The following is a 17469-nucleotide window of genomic DNA, read 5'->3' on the forward strand; positions in this document are numbered from 1 at the left end:
AAAATCCGTGACAACAGTAGTTTATTTGCTTTTTTTACTCTTTAGTTTACTCTAGATCACTGGTTCTTCACCTTTTCAGTGCCCAGGTTTAAGTTTCGACCCCATGGGGGTACAGGCGCCCTATGTTAAGAACAATTGCTCTAGATTCACTCAGTTCACAAGTGCATTTGAACGATGAGCATCCGTAAAATCCTGCTTGCATTGTTCCTAGGTAATTGCTCTCGCAAGAAAAGGATGTTCCAGGTCGGATTCTGATTATTTTGATGACCTATGCAAGATCTTGCTGGTGGAAATCTCTCGTGACTGGGCAGTGTGTCAGCTGTGGGTTGGGAAACCCCTCACGACGGAGATGTAACCGAGTACCGGGACCTTTCCCTGAAAAAAAGAGGACGCCATGTCTTAAAAACTAACCATAGAATTTTCTTGAAAATAGTTTTATGTTTCCTACACCCACATTGTTTCTCACACCCAAGTTACTCCAGAGGTACCAATCTAACCTAACCTAACCCAACCTAGCTTAACCTAACCTAACGAGACGAGACACTGGGGGAATGAGAGCGGGAGAAGACGGAGAGGAGTCATCCTCATGCGAAAGAGGTTGGAAACAGGACACTCTGGTGATGATGTGCGGATACAGAAAGTTGAGACATTGAGGCCAAATGGGGAAAAAGGAAGGAAGATGTTTTATAGAGGTTCCTTCAGTGACCTCCTTCGAGGAAGTTAAAAGTTGAAGGGTTTAACCTAACTGTTATATTTCAGGGTTTTGTCAAGAATGCAGATGAATTTTTTTTTATTACTGGGAATGAATTTATCATATCCAGTGTTTTTCCTCAGAGGTACAGTAAGGGCCGCCTTATCATATGTAACTCTGGGCTCGTAATGCAGTCTTCTTGCTTGAAACACGTAAAGATATCTTGAATATTCTTTCAGAAAAGACTCATTTAGGTCAGTGGGAATTATTTTTCAAGATGAGAAAGGCTACCATAGAATCTTGCCTTAGGTGGAGGGAATCCATAATTATATATTCAACTGGAAGAACTGTCTATGCAGTTATATTTTGTCAAAAACCCATGAAATGAGTAGATCTTCCTTCACTGGTTCATTAGTTTTAATATTAATATCTACTAATATATTGCTCATGCAAAAGCACTGTTTAAGAAACCTGATACCTTAATTTGCATGGAACGGGTCCTCTGGCGTATATTATTACTTTTAACAGGATTTAAGACAAAGGTCCCTGTTAATTCAGTCTGTATATGATTACACAAGTAAATAACATGATTTCACATATCAAAAGATGGTGTCCTTTTAGAATATTCAAATTGAATTTGCTGTATTACACAGAAGATATGGTTCTTAGCATCTCGTGATATCCAAAATTCGGAAAAAAATAGTTTGTAGAACATTGGTCTTTCCATGAATCGAGTTTGAAAGCAAGTGTATGATATTTTCTTTCTCTTTCAGTTAAGGCCTTCCTGAGAACCTGGGATTTGGTGATGACACAAGAGATATTGTCATCGTAGCAAAGTGCCTTTGGCTATTTGATAACAAACAGGAACTCTAGAGTGGCGTGAAGGATGTAGAAAGAAGCTTCAGGAAGAAGTTTTACTCCAGCATGGTAAGTTGTGTGCAAGATAGTTGTATTAATTTTCTGGTACCTGTTCCCAGCATTTAGTTGTATTCATTTTCTGGTACCTGTTCCCAGCATTTAGTTGTATTCATTTTCTGGTACCTGTTTCAGCATTTAGTTGCATTCATTTTCTGGTACCTGTTCCAGTATATTCTGATAAAAGTGGCCACTTATTTTGAGGCATCATATGGCATGATTACAAGGAATTACTTGCACAGTTGAAATAATAATTATTTAAAACTAGTATTTCAGAAAGTACACTGATCTTTTATTTCAAAATGTTTGTAGAGTCAGCAAGATACCTACAGTAGGTGCATTCATTTTCTGGTACCTGTTCCAGCATTTTCAGATAAAAGTGGCCACTTAACACAATTGCAAGGAATTACTTACACAATTAAAATTTTCTTATTTAAAACTAGGATTTTATAAGGCAAATGATCATTTATTTCAAAATGCTTGTAGAGTCATTAGAAGGTTACACACATTTATTGCTTGTGGAACTACCACCTTCTTACAAAAGCACGAACCTAGACGAGAGAATTAAGCCTTTATATCGTGATAGGTTTAACCAGAGTCCCTCTCTTCCTCAAATAAATTTGCCCGTAACTGTACTCATAAGAATGTTACGAAGTTCTTTCAATTTTCAGGTTAACGATCCTCAACCGACAGACTTAAAATCCCTTCACTTCTGTGGAAGATAATTATATACAATAACTGGTATATCAAGTTCCCATCCTTGGATGAATGTTGGTGCCCCACAAAATAATCTAATCCAAGTAAGTGGTCGTAATATCTGCATATGATTTATCCCTATTGTAGACACTATCGTGTTTATAATAGAACAATTGAATTATTGCTGTTTTTCTGAGTCTTCCTTTCACCTTTTAACCTCTGTAGTTGTCGCAAAAGTGGATGGTGATGGTTTATGCAGGTAAAATGTTTTAATAATATGACTAATTTATATTTAAAGAGAAACTCTTATTGCCTAACACGCCTTAGAGCAGTATAATTTGCCTGAAACATCGAAGTTTAAAACAACAGAATTCGTGTTTTTTTAGGTATTGACTGACTCTTAGGTAGTGGATATTTTCGTAGTTTTGTTTTCAAAAACACTGGAAAGGACATCTCTTCATTTGGGCAAAATTTTTGACAGTTTTCCAAGCTTATTACTTTAGGATCAAAGTTCCGCACTGAATCACAATTATGCAGATTTTAAGTAAGAACTCTCTGTGACAAAAGCATTGTAACTTAGATAGTTCCACTGACGTTTAAATTCACCTTGCCAAGAGAGTTGTAAGTTTGGAAACTTTAGACCAAAACTATAATATAAACCATTTGTCTCCTATCAAGCCTTGGTTACAGTGAAAGCCAAGAAGGATTCATAAAGGCTCATCAAATGCTCATTGATCTGGTGCAAGAAATTGTTGGAAGCCAATTCAAATCAGGGGGAAGGTGGTGCAAAGTCTAAGGCTTAAGAAGTGGCTTTAGTGCGTCCATGATGACATTAGCCTTGGCACAGGAAATTATTTTCATATTTTACCAAAAGCAGTTATCCAAAAATAGGCAAGTGAAATAGGAAAAGAACCTAATGACAAATTACTGGGTCGTTACTGCTTTCTGCCGACGTCTCCTGAATTCAGGTGTATTGGTTTTATTTTCTATTCCCTCATAGTGATTTATTCATCACTATAACTTGTCTCGGTGCAGGCTGATTTCTCTTGGAGCCCTCTTGGTTTATTGTAGTCTGTTGACTCTGTCCATAAGGGGTTTTCAGCTAAAGATTTAAAGAAAGCAAGAGAGAAAGATAGTTCTAGGAATAAGGAAGATAATGAAGTAGACTGTAGGTAAAGAACTGAGTTTTACATCATAGGTAATCGCAGGATGTGTGAATCTGAACGTGAAAGAAAGACTTTTGAATAATGGAAGGACATGAAGTAATGGGTTGGATGTCCTTTGACAGTCAGTGTCCCTTAGTGAGTTTTGCAAGAGAGTAAAGTGTTCAAGTGGTGCTGTTTCTTCTGTATCAGTGTTATTCACTTGTCATAAAATATCTTTCACACTAACTCATTTCCTTATGTTTTGGTGGTTATAGTCTGCTCTTTCCCTTTCGAGCAACAGTAAGTTAATTTGGAAAGGTTTCACTTTGTTCTATGTTTTGACCGTTCTGAAATATGTAGAGGAAAATGAGAGTTTTACAAACGTTTGAAAAAATTCCACATTAGCGTAGTTTACTAAGTGTTCAATTAATAAAGCACAGCCAGTAAACTAGTTTCCTAGAGCAAACTAGAACAAACTTAAGTCAAGCCTTAGAGAGAAACATTTTCACTTTATTTTAATCATTATTGAATAAGGTGTTCCTGTACTTCTAAGACAGGCTCCTCAAAGCAATTACTGTGTGTTTTTTTTTTTTAAATGAACTGAAAGAAGGGAGTCAGAGTATTATGGTTTATCAACTCCACAAAGGTTGGTAATCCTCTTCCAGATTAGAAAGATGTCATCATCATCACAGTTTTGTCAGCTTTTCCCCAGACTATTTCTGGCAGAATCCCTATCTGACCTATATCTTGTTTCTGCTATTGCCTTGTTTTTTTGCTACTTATTTTCTGGTGCCTCCTTGCTTATTTGACCAGCTGTTCCTTATCATACCTTCTGATATGCCCCAAACCATCTCAGTCTGTTCTACAGCCTCTGAACATCATTTGCATTATCTTCTTACCACTGCACTTTGGCTATGAATCTTAGCATTATTTAATCATGATGCCTTTCGAAGCCCTCATTATACTTTTGTCAGAGCTCTATGTTGCTGCAGCAGTGACTTATGCAAGACTCATGAATGCATCATAAGTGTTTCTTTTTATAGTAATAATTTTCCATTTCATCAATACAGGGTTCTTCTCGTCGATACTAAATTCTTAATACTTCTTAACAATCCAATGCCCCCATGGTAACATGTTTTGTCTCTCCCAAGACTTGCCGTTTGAACACAGTATGGTGCCTCACCTTGTATTTTGGTTATGGTGAGTCCTTTCCTCCTTGTATATTATGTAATTCCGAGTATCTCCTGGGACATAATTTATTGTATCGATTTCACACCCACATTTTTCCCCCACAGCAATCACATGGCCACTTTCCTGACTGGACTCTTTCCTCTGATTTTTTTTCATTCACCATAAGATCTGTTTTGTTTAAGTTAATTTTAATTCTCTCCTAGAATTTTTTGGTAGCCTCTGCCTTAGCAATGACCCCATGAGTGTCTTGCTCTTCTTCACCTTCTCAAGATATACAAGTAAGCCAAACTCTTCTAAGTTTTTAGCATTTCATTCCATCCCCTTTTGCTTTGTAGGTTCCCATTGTCATACTCTTTCCACACACTTCTGGATCAACCCATTTCTTTATCAGATTTTCCTATAAACTGGTGAGCTTATCAGTGACTGGCTCGCTGGCGTGTTATTCCTGATGTCCTTGGAAATTTTCCACTTTTTAATCTCTTTAATGGTATATTCTCTATTGGTCACTTCATCATGTAAGACCTAGTTTGTCTTCATTTCCTTCATTCAGACGATTTTCAAAAAACACTTCAAGTATTCCATTGGGTTTCTTTTCAGTTTGTGTCCACTCTCATCTTTCCTTGACATAACCTCTTCTGAATATTTCTCCTTTCCTCCTCCTGCTGTGTTGTTGATCCGATTCAGTTCCTCCCATTTTCTTTGTCCTTGCCACATGCCTTTTGGTTTAGCTTCCCTTCTGCCTTTCTGTAGCTTCAGCTTGAGAAGGCTGTCTTTTTCTCTCCTGTAGGCAGGCCTTGGTATGTCTTGATTTTCTCACCATGTCTCTCGATGTCCTGTCCACTGTGTCACACTCACACTACACACCTTTTAGACTTTTCCATCTTTCAGTCTTACTGTTTTTATTATCCTGGATTTTTCATCATCCTTTTTCCATCCCTCGCCGTCAGATCATTTCCAGCAGTGTACATAGTATCAAGGATGCCTTCCCTGATCTATCAGCAGAAACCTTTTCTCAATGCTGCGTTTACTTATTACGATAAAATCAATTCTATTCAATTTTCCACTCTTGCATGCCATTTACTTCTCTCGGGCTGCTTAAATCTGCTTCTCTCTCTACCTCATTCGACCAACCTGGTTGTGGGCAATATAACGATAATACTTGTGTTACCTTCTTTCATTTATTTTTATTTGATTCACTCTCGTCACATTTGCTATTTCCAGTTAGAAAGAACCTGCTCCTTTCTAGTGTTTACATATTAACGGTTGGTTGATGTCTTGGCCAGCTGGTATGAAAATGTCAGTGATTTCACCAAACTGTTCAAGGAAGGAGATTGGTGCTCCTAATAGTTTGGCTCTTAGTTGATGCGTAAGGAAGGCCTTCAACAACCATAGGAGATAGAAGTTTTATTATTGTCACTCCGCATAGGAAGGTAATCTGCTTTATGGACTTTTTAGTTTTCCTTCATGTAGGCCTAGTAGATAGGCATGGATATTCAGGAAGGGTTTAATCAATCGATATTTAGAATGTTTATTTACCTCTGTCCAGAAATTCCTGTGTTATGTTGCTTTGGGTGTATCCTTGACTGGTGTAGTCATAGAATTTGAATATTTATATTTTTTTCTTGACGCCTTGGTGGCGTTTTCCTTTAAATGAGGAAGCCTTGTTCTGTTTGAGGAAAGGCAAGAAGTATTTTGTTAGTCTGTGTCAATTTGACCATCGAATGAAAGAGACTTTGCTGATTTCAGTTCTCACGTCTGGTGTTACAGAAAACTGACTTCTATCACCTATAATTTCTGTGATCTGATGTGTGTTTCTTGTGTCATTTTAAAGGAGCCAGGGACTTGATGTTATATCTCACACTTGACAAAGATGATTGATTATATCCTTTTGATTTGTACCGTTGAATAAAAAGCCATTGGCGATACAGCTTTCGTGTGGCTTGCTTTCTTTAGATTTTGAGGAGAGAATAACTCAGCATTTTCTCATCCTTGTTCAGTAACATTCATCACATAGCAGTGTATGAATCTGCAGTTGTGAGTTCTCTGTCCTCAGGTTTGCTGTCACCACTGACATTCCTTGTCTCGATTCTTGTTCATTTCATTGTTCTTTCAGAAATGACCTGCTCTCTTCTGCACAGTTTCTCTCGGTCTAGGTTCTCTGTTATGCATTTCAGCCGAGAAACACATTGCCGTCATTGAAAATCGATTTAGTTCATCTGGTCACCTTTAAAAAGATCAAAATATTCTCTCTCTCTCTCTCTCTCTCTCTCTCTCTCTCTCTCTCTCTCTCTCTCTCTCTCTCTCTCTCTCTCTCTCTCTCTCTTTTTTCCTAGACCTACGTGTAATTTCATTTGTCATATTGTTGTAGAGAAGGTTATAGTCTCTCTCTCTCTCTCTCTCTCTGTTTATCCTAGGCCTACGTGTAGTTACGTTTGCCATGTTGCCGTAGAGGAGGGTGTAGTATAAAGTTAATCTCTCTTTCTCCTAGTCTTTGTGTAAAGTGCAAACCCTGTTAAATTGTGTGTAAAGTATATAACAAAATCGTGTTAAAACTGTGTTTGAAGTGCATGTCAAATCCTGTTAAACTGTCTTTCAGTACACAATGTCAGTAATAATGTTGCTAAATAATATGCTGATTGCCTCGTGAGTAGTTTTGGAAAGTGTTTTATGAAGTGTTCTTAAATTTCTTGTTCAGCAAAAACACAGTGTGGATTAAATCTCAAAGTGCGTTCATTAATCATATTTGTCATCTTTTCCCAGTCATGAATAGTTTTGGTGCCTATAAATGTCCTTAATTTTGTGTTCAGCAGGAACATTTAGAGTTGATTGAAATCACACTGTGTTTAGTGATGGTATTTGTCATCTACCCATTTTCTTGCTAAATGGGTCATGACCAAAAATTTTATATATTTACCAAGATTATTTGCCGTTTTATGTCCTTTGTATTTTGTTCATACAACTTGAAGTGAGGAAAAGAAATTATTTTTTTGCGGAACTTGAGTAACTGTATAAAGGAATTAGAATGTTTCACAGAACCTAACTAACTGTCCAGCATTTGTAAGTGGAACTCTCTTATAGAGGTTGAATTATTACTTAGAAAAAAATTTTCCAGGTGACTGCTGAGGACTACGCAACCTGACTATGGACAGACGCAAAATCTACGCCCCGTTCTCACTTTCCTACTCTAGGTACCACCTGGACTTCGGACCCCCTGGTACTAGGGTGCTCACTGCAAATCGCAAAGTCTACTAGGGTGCCAAAAATATACCATCGTACAATCTAGAAAAAATAACCGGCAAATAGAGTAACCAGCAACGTTGCCATGTATGGGTGGTTAGGAGTAGAGGTTGAAAAAAAATCCTGCTACTTGGAAATAATTTCTTCATGGTTATATAAATTTCCATGGTTATATAAAACATAAAAAAAACATAATAAATTTACTTGTTTCAGTATAAAAAGATTCAAAAATTTCCTTTCAGTTCGTTCGTTGTAATAAAAAGATTGTAGGCCTTTTCATATTTTATTGTAATTTCAAACTTGTTTACAAAACTGTAATCACCTCCCGGACCGGGCAGCAGCCGGCAGCCTCCCCACAGCAAAAAAAAAAAAAAAAAAAAAAAAAGTGAGGGGTCCAGAAATATTCAAATAAACAGCCCTGGATTACCGGCTTATTATGTGTATTACAAGAGATGGTGTTCCGACGGTCTTCTTCTGCTCTGGGTCGTCGCCGTCGTCGTCTTGTAATGCTCTCTTCGTCTTCTTGCTGTGAGGCCTAATTTCTTGCTCTCACGCCCCAGTTCCTCTCGTCTGCACATTAATTACACTGTAGTCCAGCTGTTTTCTCTCGATCACTTTCACCTGTAGAATAGGAAAAGATCTTGTTTTATCTGTCACAAGCAAATTAATCTATTAAATTTGATTCTGTATGTTATCTATGTCACAAGCAAATGGTTAAGATTCTGTAACTTCTTTACAAATTCAAATTTTAAAACAAATAACAAAACTGAAATGACACAAATATGATTTAAAATTGAAATGACTAAAATTTGATTTTTAAAACAACTCTTAAAATCTTGTGACTAAAGACAAAAGCAAATAACTTTAAAAAGACAAAATGACTAAATTTAGACAAAACAAAAGTGAAGAAAAATGACAAATGAGCAAAACAACAAATGATTAGACAAAATGACAAAAGCACACAACTGTTAATGTCAAAAATAAAAAGCAAATGATGAAGATTTTGTAACAATGACATATTTAAAAGCAAATGAATGCGTTGTGAACAATGAAATGACCACACAATTTACAAAGAAAAGGCTAAGTAGTAACGCTGCCTATTTTAAAGAACAGGATCACAGAAAATAAGACCCACCTCAAGAGTGTTCTCTTGTGTATTCAGTCTCGAGCTCCTGTTAGAAACACATTTGAACGCCTTTCCTTGTGAAGCCTTCAAAGTGCATCAAGAATAGCAAATCGAGATTGTATACACAAGAAAAGAGGGACTTAATTCTATTCTTTAAAACACGCCATTTTCTTTGTTTTTTTTTTTTTTTTGCAATTGTCATTTCAAATATGGAAATAATGTTACAATGATACCAAGAGTACCAAGGGTAATTTCTCAAAACCAAAAGATCTCTATATAAAGGCATTCCAAGTTCAGGCTATACTTAAAAATCTCGCAAAAAATACCACTCACATATTGACAGTCACCATTGTGTTAGTGCAGGAGACACTGTGCTTAAGTTCTTAAATACTGCAGAGCTAAGCTATGAGACCATACACCACTACAAAAGAAACAGTAAGATTGGCGAAAGCCAGAACGCTAATTTAAATCAATTTTTAATAACACTGCAAACGCTATTTGAATGCACAAGTTTCCTTTGGAACATATAAATCACGCTTCCCTGGCGTTTTAGATCAACAGAGCAAGAGATTGACTGATTGATTATAGCTACTAAAACTGGCGTCACAACAGGAAAAGATTGAGGTATACCTCAAAGAGACAAGAGATATAGACTAGAGCATTTTGAAGTCAGTTTGCAATAACAATTTTACTTAAATATTAAAAACACTTAATATTTCTTCAGTTTTTGCTTAATATTTCTTCAGTTTTTGAAAACCATGGCTGTTTTTCTTCAAGCTACTAAATCTTCATCAATTTGATGACACGGAGGAACAGCCACGTTCATCAACAAACTGTAGAAATATGCATTTATTTCATCAAGCTAATCAAAAGAGCACATTAGCCTACAATGCACTGCCTATGCAAAACTTTATGGAGATGACTTTCTTGGATGTTACAATCATCTTCCATTCAAATCGTTGATTTCAGTGATAAAATCAACGTCCAACGATACAAAAAAGAGAGAGAGAGAGAGAGAGAGAGATGCAGAGCATTCATGAATACATGTTCAACATCAAAATTCAGCCATCACAATACCCAAATTGGAAGGGAAGGAACCCCCAACAACTGTCTGACCAGAATCTGTGGCAGAATGTCGAAGATAAATGAAAAAGTCGCAGGATTAGATGTTACAAGGATTAAAACAAACATCTTTTCAGTACAAAATCCGATAGACGAGACCAGAAGCCTTTGACAAGACCAAGCATATAAGAAAGGAAATGTGCACACGATGAAGACCTTTGATTTTAAGGTAACAAAGACCTTGTAGGTAATTAAAGCGAATTAAGGGGTCTGTTTATAGAGTTCTATAGTGAGGCCCCACGCCATCAACTTCTTGGTGAAGTCCTGATGTGGACCTTGCCAGTAATCCCTGTGTGGTTTAATAAACATATTCAACTTGAGACTTCTTTGTATTCTTACTACAATGCCAATCTGTTCAAACTGAGACAGACAAGAACTGCTCTTTGGTGATGCAAACATAGGTACTGATAGGTTCAATAAGCTGTTTAAAACTCGTGTCAGTTTATTACATACAATACTAGGTACACAATTACAAACCAGAACAGAGAGAGAAACAGAGACAGACACACAGAGAGAGAGACAAGAGGACTGACGTTTTTGCCTCAAACCCGTAAAACCAGACAAGGAAATAACATCGAAAATCCTGAAAGGGTCTTCTTAGCAGAAGACTTCGACCAGATAGAAGGACTCCAGGCTTCTTCAGAAAGCCCACCAGACAGCTAAAACACGACAGCCAGTGCAACTTTCATTGAAACTGACGCACAAAAGTATATTTAAACGACAGTAGCCCTTGCTGGAAGAACGGATTTTATTTAGATTTGAGACGATAATTATATGATACAGGAAGGAGGCAAGAGGGAAAGAATTATAAAGTAAACAGCCATAAATTTTACAGAACCAAGAAACTTTCTGAGAGAAAGAAGAGCATAAAATCATTTTCTGTCAAACGGTGAGTTGACGCTTCTGAACTAAATAATTAATTTCTTTGGTAGTTCATCACAGAGGAAGGAAATGTGTGTGTCTAAAAACTGTGTAAATCTGGTTAAGAAGCTTATACCTGTGAGACTACTTCTAGAGAGAGAGTTCCAGAAACAGGTTGCCTCGAGAGGTCCTCTGGGACAGGCAGAGTCGAATCGCGAGAGAGAGAGAGAGAGAGCGTTGCTGGAATGAGAAGAGAGAGAGAGAGAGAGAGAGAGAGCGCCAGCCGTTTTCTGTTGCTACCAAAACCCGTTTTCTGAGAGAGAGAGAGAGAGAGAGAGAGAGAGAGAGAGAGAGAGAGAGAGAGAGAGAGAGAGAGAGAGAGAGAGAGAGCCAACCGTTTTCTGTTGCTACCATAACCCGTTTTCTGAGAGAGAGAGAGAGAGAGAGAGAGAGAGAGAGAGAGAGAGAGAGAGAGAGAGAGAGAGAGAGACCAGAGACCCGTTTTCTGAGAGAGAAGAACGTTTTCTGTTGCAAAACCAGCAATGTAAACATCAAAGAACATTTAATTAAAGGGAATCACGCACCAAAAAGCTCTCCTATATCAGGTTTAATCTGGACGGGAAAGCAGCCACTGCTTCATTATTATTATTATTATTATTATTATTATTATTATTATTATTATTCAGAAGGTGAACCCTATTCATATGGGACATGCCCACCAGAGGGGCCATTGACTTGAAATTCCAGCTTCCAAGAACATAGCGTGTATTTTAAAGAAGTAACGGAAGTCAATAGGAAACACAGAAAGAGAAAAGAACAAATAAACCAAATTAATGAACAGATAAAAAAATAAGTAAATTACCAAAATACAAGAGAATTGCAATGCACGTTCACTTGAACCTTAAAAGTTCCAATTGCACGACATTCTTAAGGAGACGGCTTCACAGTCCGACGGTGTGAGGAATAAAGGACCTCTGGAACTGTAAAGTTCGACAGCGAGGCACATTTACTCTAAGGCTGACTTATGGAAATTCGAATATAAAACCAGCCCTTTGCTGCTTTAGACAGGGAAGGAAGGCGTTGGAGTGGCTGGACAGCAAGATTGAAGTAAGGAAGCAGAATGGAGATCAAGGGACGCTGCAAGTAATCTTTAGTAATGCTCAAGGGAGTGCAGTAATCTTTAGTAATGGAGTTCTGCACTGACAGCTCTCCCCCCATACGAGAAAAACTATAAAAGCCTTTAGTGAAACAGTGTGCTGAATCTTAATAACTCACAAACCTACTCTGTGATACACACAGCATTGTGGGCATTGAGAGAGAGAGAGAGAGAGAGAGAGAGAGAGAGAGAGAGAGAGAGAGATCAGAGCATTCCCATCAAATCAAGTGACAAACCTGCAATGCACCTTTAATCACTTGTGCTTAAAGAAGGAACTTTGGCTTCATTTAAAGGAAAATATCCCATTAAAAAACTACCTTTTCAATTTTTTTATATATGTAACTACATATAAAAGGTCTATTTCCAAACTTTCCCTACAAACAAAGATCCAATTTCCACCATGTACTGAATCACATACAAAAAGTTCTGTCTACCTACATTTAGAAACAGTTCAGCTCTTGAAACTTGTGTAGACCTACAATACGAAACTATGTCCTATGCATCAAATTTTATGAACAAAATCTTTCGAGATGTTTTATATTTAAAAAATTCAATATTTAAAAAATTCAATCTACCTTGATATCCTAGCAAAAAGGAAGACTTTCCAAACTTAGACTGAGTTTTATAAAAAACGTTGCTATTCTAGTAAAAAATTTCCAATTTATTTTTTTATACGACACAAAACTAAAACCTCCAACCCCCATGACGAAACATAAAAGTTTTGTTAGCAAAAACCATAAAACTCACCTGAGACATCGATACAAAGCAAACTAAATTTAGGAGACCATAAAACACCGTAATTATTCTTCTTTAGTCTCTCGTCATTCAGTTCTCTTCTCTGATCTCTCATGGCAAATCTCTCTCTCTGTGTACAGCAAGACAAAACAACGTGTCCTTAGCACAGAATGGATTCAATGCTGGAGCCAAGTAACAGAGAGTTCACTGGGAGACGTTACACAGAGAGAGAGAGAGAGAGAGAGAGAGAGAGAGAGAGAGAGAGAGACTTTTGAAGTTTAAAAAAGAACCACGAGAGCTGAATCCTGCTACAAGATACGTTACCATCAGGATCTGTCAATTGGCATGAATAGGCTTACAGTAAAAAACTTTTGTTCAATTTTTTTTTTTTTTCACAAAAGGTTAGTACGTTTATTTCCAAAAGAAAATAGATGGATAAAAAGACGATACAATGAAATAAATATAAAAGTCCCTCTTCTTTTTATTACAATTGAAACTTGAATGCTACGAATGTCCTACGATCTTTGTCATGAATAAAAAGGCTCCACAGATACGAACGTACTTTCCACGTAAAGATAATCTATTGGTGATTCAATTAATATGAGGCAGATTTAAATTGGTGTTTTCGATTTGATTTGGCCATTATGATGATGTTTATTGTAATTTATTCAACGTTTCCAATGCTTACCCATTGCATGATTATAAGCACCATACTTTAGGCCTACGTGCAAACAGTACTTCAACTTTTCGTATCTTGTATGGATATAAAAGTGAATGATCACCGATTTAAAATAACTAAAGCTATAATATCCTCTTAGATATTTTAAACGACTTTTGCATTACGTCACAGATAGTCATGTTACACCGAAAGAAGTGAAACGCTCACTTAGGCCTATAAGGTTGCATAACTGATGTACTGTGGACTAGATAAAATTAACAATACGGGTGGATTACTCTTAAACCAAATTTGCTTTACATAACCAAAACCTCAACCGCGCTGTTACAACAATGTTCCAATGTTCACACACACACACACACACACACACACACACACACACACACAGAGAGAGAGAGAGAGAGAGAGAGAGAGAGAGAGAGAGAGAGAGAGAGAGAGAGAGAGAGAGAGAAACATTGGTCACTCAGTCCTTCGAACGTCCAGAAATAAGACCTGGTTAATGGGCTCGTTCATATAATTTTAACAAATAAATCTCCAAATCCATTCTGCATTGGAAACCTAGATAATAATAGGTAACTATTTAATGGCTAACTATCCAAAATGGTTTATGTACAGCACTGGATTAGCAAATACTGGCATAATTGACCTCCATTGATTACAACGTACGATACATTTCAAACAATATTTCATTACAGCAAGGGTCCATTCTAAAGGAGATATGAGCAAATGACCCTCAACGCACAACAGGTGGCAAAAAATATATGCATGTCGGTAAACCTAGACCGACGTGGCTGCCCAACGTGTATCTGCCTAAATTTCCATCTCACCTAACAGGAAATTACCTTCAAAGACACATTTCAAAAGGATCTCTCTCTCTCTCTCTCTCTCTCTCTCTCTCTCTCTCTCTCTCTCTCTCTCTCTCTCTCTCTCTCTCTCTCTCTCTCAGCGGAAATATACTAAATCACTGTTTCAAAAAAAGTTGGTTTTGAGCAGCTCTACGGTAACTTAAAACGAGAGAGAGAGAGAGAGAGAGAGAGAGAGAGAGAGAGAGAGAGAGAGAGAGAGAGAGAGAGAGAGAACATTAGCGTACTGCGATATCACTAGCAGAATAAAGCTGGTAACTACTGAACAATGAATTGAGCACATTCAAAACTAGTTAGTGTCCTCATCTGGACACATACAAGGACAGAATCACCATTTGCCTAAAATCAGCCTAATTACTGACAAACCAACCATCACTAATAAAAATTTGAAACTAAAAACATTATAATAACTCTCATCATCATTATGGGAGCCCAAAGAGGCCTCCAAATCATTCCCAGACTAAGGCTTAGGCCTAAGGTTTGCCAAAAATATTTGGTCTTCGGTGAGAAGTGGCAACAATTGGAGGGGCTGGTCAGGACAGCCCCCAGGTGCCAAGACTGCGTACGAGAATTCATGAAAATCATTCCTGTCTCAGAGAATCTAATCATTTATTGTCAGCAACGACGCCAACCTATTATTAGTAATAGAACCATAGAATTGCACTCATGTTTTCAGTCCTGGGAACCAACACGCACATGAACGAACCAGACAAAGAACGGTCTCCTTGACAAAAGTAATGAAGACATCAAGTTTAACAAACATATGTTACAAATACAGCTATCCTTTTTTTTTTTTAGCTGATAGGTAAGATGGGTGAAAAAGGAATAAGGGCAGTTAGCTAACTAACCATGGCACAGAATAGTCATGGCGCAGAATAGTTTAGAAAGATAAGTATTAGAGTAATGTAAAGTGTGGTTTGGCCACAATTTTATGTAGGTAAAGGTACAATTTTTCTTGCTATGCCCTTAATATTAACACATTACAAAAAAGATTTTTCACTATATTGACAATGTGAATTGTACAAATTATATGTTGTGCACTTGCAAACTGTACTGCCAATAGTGAAGAGCATTGGACAGGGTACCACTATGAGCAAAAGTTCTATCGTTCCTACAAAAAAACCTGGGAATGAGACCCTGAATTCCTACCTATCTGTCCTAAAGCAAATTAATGAAAAACTTATATGTAAATAAATAAACTGTGAAAAATAGTTACGGGAACACTTACTTTGAGCACATTTCTTGACTGCTGTTAGTGACGCAACTTCCACTGAAGGATTCTGTAACCTATCAAAAAAAATTGAGAATGAGAAACACACACAAATGAACATGAGATCAAACATATAATACACAAAATGGGATTGGATTATTGGAGTTGCAAACAATATCAGACATTTCAGAACAATGATTTGAAAATAATTGTAATTGAATTGAATATACAATTTAGGCCAAAGGCCAAGCACTGGGACCCATGAGGTCATTCTGCGCCGAAACTGAAATTGACAGTAAAAGCTTTGAAAGGTGTAACAGGAGGAAAAGCTTTGAAAGGTGTAACAGGAGGAAAATCTTTTGCAGTTGAAGCACTATGAATCAATTGTTAGGAGAGGGTGGAAAGTAAGACGGAAGAAAGAGGACAGGAATGTTGGAACAGTACAAAGCATGAATGGGATTATAGCAGCTAGGGGCCATGGAAGGCACGCTACAAAGAACCTTCAGTAATGCCTACAGTGCAAGGCATGAGGTGCACTGACGGCACTAACCCTCTACAGGGTGGAAACAATTGGAAAACAAATAAAAATGATAAGTGGCACTTACGTTGTTTTGTGCAACTTCTTGTCTTGTAAAGGGTCCTTTCCATAGGTCCTGCCTGGAGGATGGGTCTTCAAGCAAGGGCTGTGTCACCCTGAAAATGAAACAAAAATCGTTTTTAAAAACTGAAAATAAAATGACATCTCTCACACCAAACACACTCATTGCAAAAAGTACTACGCAGTAAATGCAAACACAAATCAAATCAAAATCAAATGTTAGCAAATTTCTTAACAGAACATGGAAAATTATTATAAAAAGAATTATAAGAGCTTAAATACCACCTTTAGGCAAGCAAGCTGCTTCTTACCTCTGAATGAAACTGGAATATGAAAGTCTATTCCCTTCAAGACATCACTGAGACAGATAGGCAGACATGGCCTATAGCCCCCTTCGATTTTCTCAACTGGTTTTTCTGATAACTGTAATAAAGGAGAGAAAAACAAAAAAATGAGGGCGACAGAACAAAGGAAGACATATTCTCAGAATAATATGCTCTAATACATGAGCATATATACAATCTGAACATGCTCCCAATTTTTTTTTTAGATTCAACTGATATTCACGTCACATTACAGCAGGTCATAAAATTGCAACATCAGTCAGAATAGACATGATTATATATCATATGTTTTACACTTAACAAGCAAATTCTTGTAAACACCACTTCCAATAGATTACTGAATATGGTTTCAATATTAGTGAATCATTTCACTCAACACCACAAAATATGTGCAATTTGGAACTACAAGAAAAGATGAGGCATCAATGTTTTTGTATGGAAAACCTTGCAATGCTAAATTCACGGAACTGTCACCAAGGGCATTGTGACGCCAAAATAATAAAGAATGAAGAATATGAGCAGCCACTCTTACCATGATTTCAGAGCCTGAAGGAATTCTTTCAGGGCCTTCTGTTGGTTACTCCAGCAGTCAAAATTTGCAAGTAGTCAAGACATCCACTAGATATCTTTGACCTGCTATCTTTTCAGAGGTGCTGTTTACCTGAAATTAGAAAAAAAAGTTTGTTAGCAGACCTGTTATTATTATTATTATTATTATTATTATTATTATTATTATTATTATTATTATTATTATTATTATTATTATTATTATTTAAATTAGTTATTATTATATTTCAATAGTTTGAATCAATTGTTAGGAAAGGGTGGAAAATAAGATAGAAGAAAGGTTATGAATGGATTAACAGTACAAAGAATGAAAGGGGTTGCAGTTAGGGGACGAAG

At 37.0% G+C, this 17469-nt stretch overlaps 2 long non-coding RNA genes across 2 annotated transcripts; one reads left to right on the forward strand and one right to left on the reverse strand.

Annotated features, from left to right (window-relative positions):
- Positions 1-1434: 1434 nt before the first annotated feature.
- On the forward strand, positions 1435-8035 carry LOC136853107 (uncharacterized). The gene is made up of 3 exons (XR_010857350.1): positions 1435-1618; positions 2278-2406; positions 7751-8035. It is a non-coding gene; the product is annotated as an uncharacterized lncRNA (long non-coding RNA).
- A 223-nt stretch (positions 8036-8258) lies between these two features.
- Positions 8259-17221, reverse strand: LOC136852740 (uncharacterized). Its single transcript, XR_010857233.1, has 5 exons — positions 17099-17221; positions 16534-16645; positions 16230-16317; positions 15643-15701; positions 8259-8496 (listed from the first exon to the last, which is right to left on the reverse strand). It is a non-coding gene; the product is annotated as an uncharacterized lncRNA (long non-coding RNA).
- Between the last annotated feature and the right edge of the window lie 248 nt (positions 17222-17469).

Source organism: Macrobrachium rosenbergii, chromosome 26 (genome assembly GCF_040412425.1).
Source record: "Macrobrachium rosenbergii isolate ZJJX-2024 chromosome 26, ASM4041242v1, whole genome shotgun sequence".
Lineage (NCBI taxonomy): Eukaryota > Metazoa > Arthropoda > Malacostraca > Decapoda > Palaemonidae > Macrobrachium > Macrobrachium rosenbergii.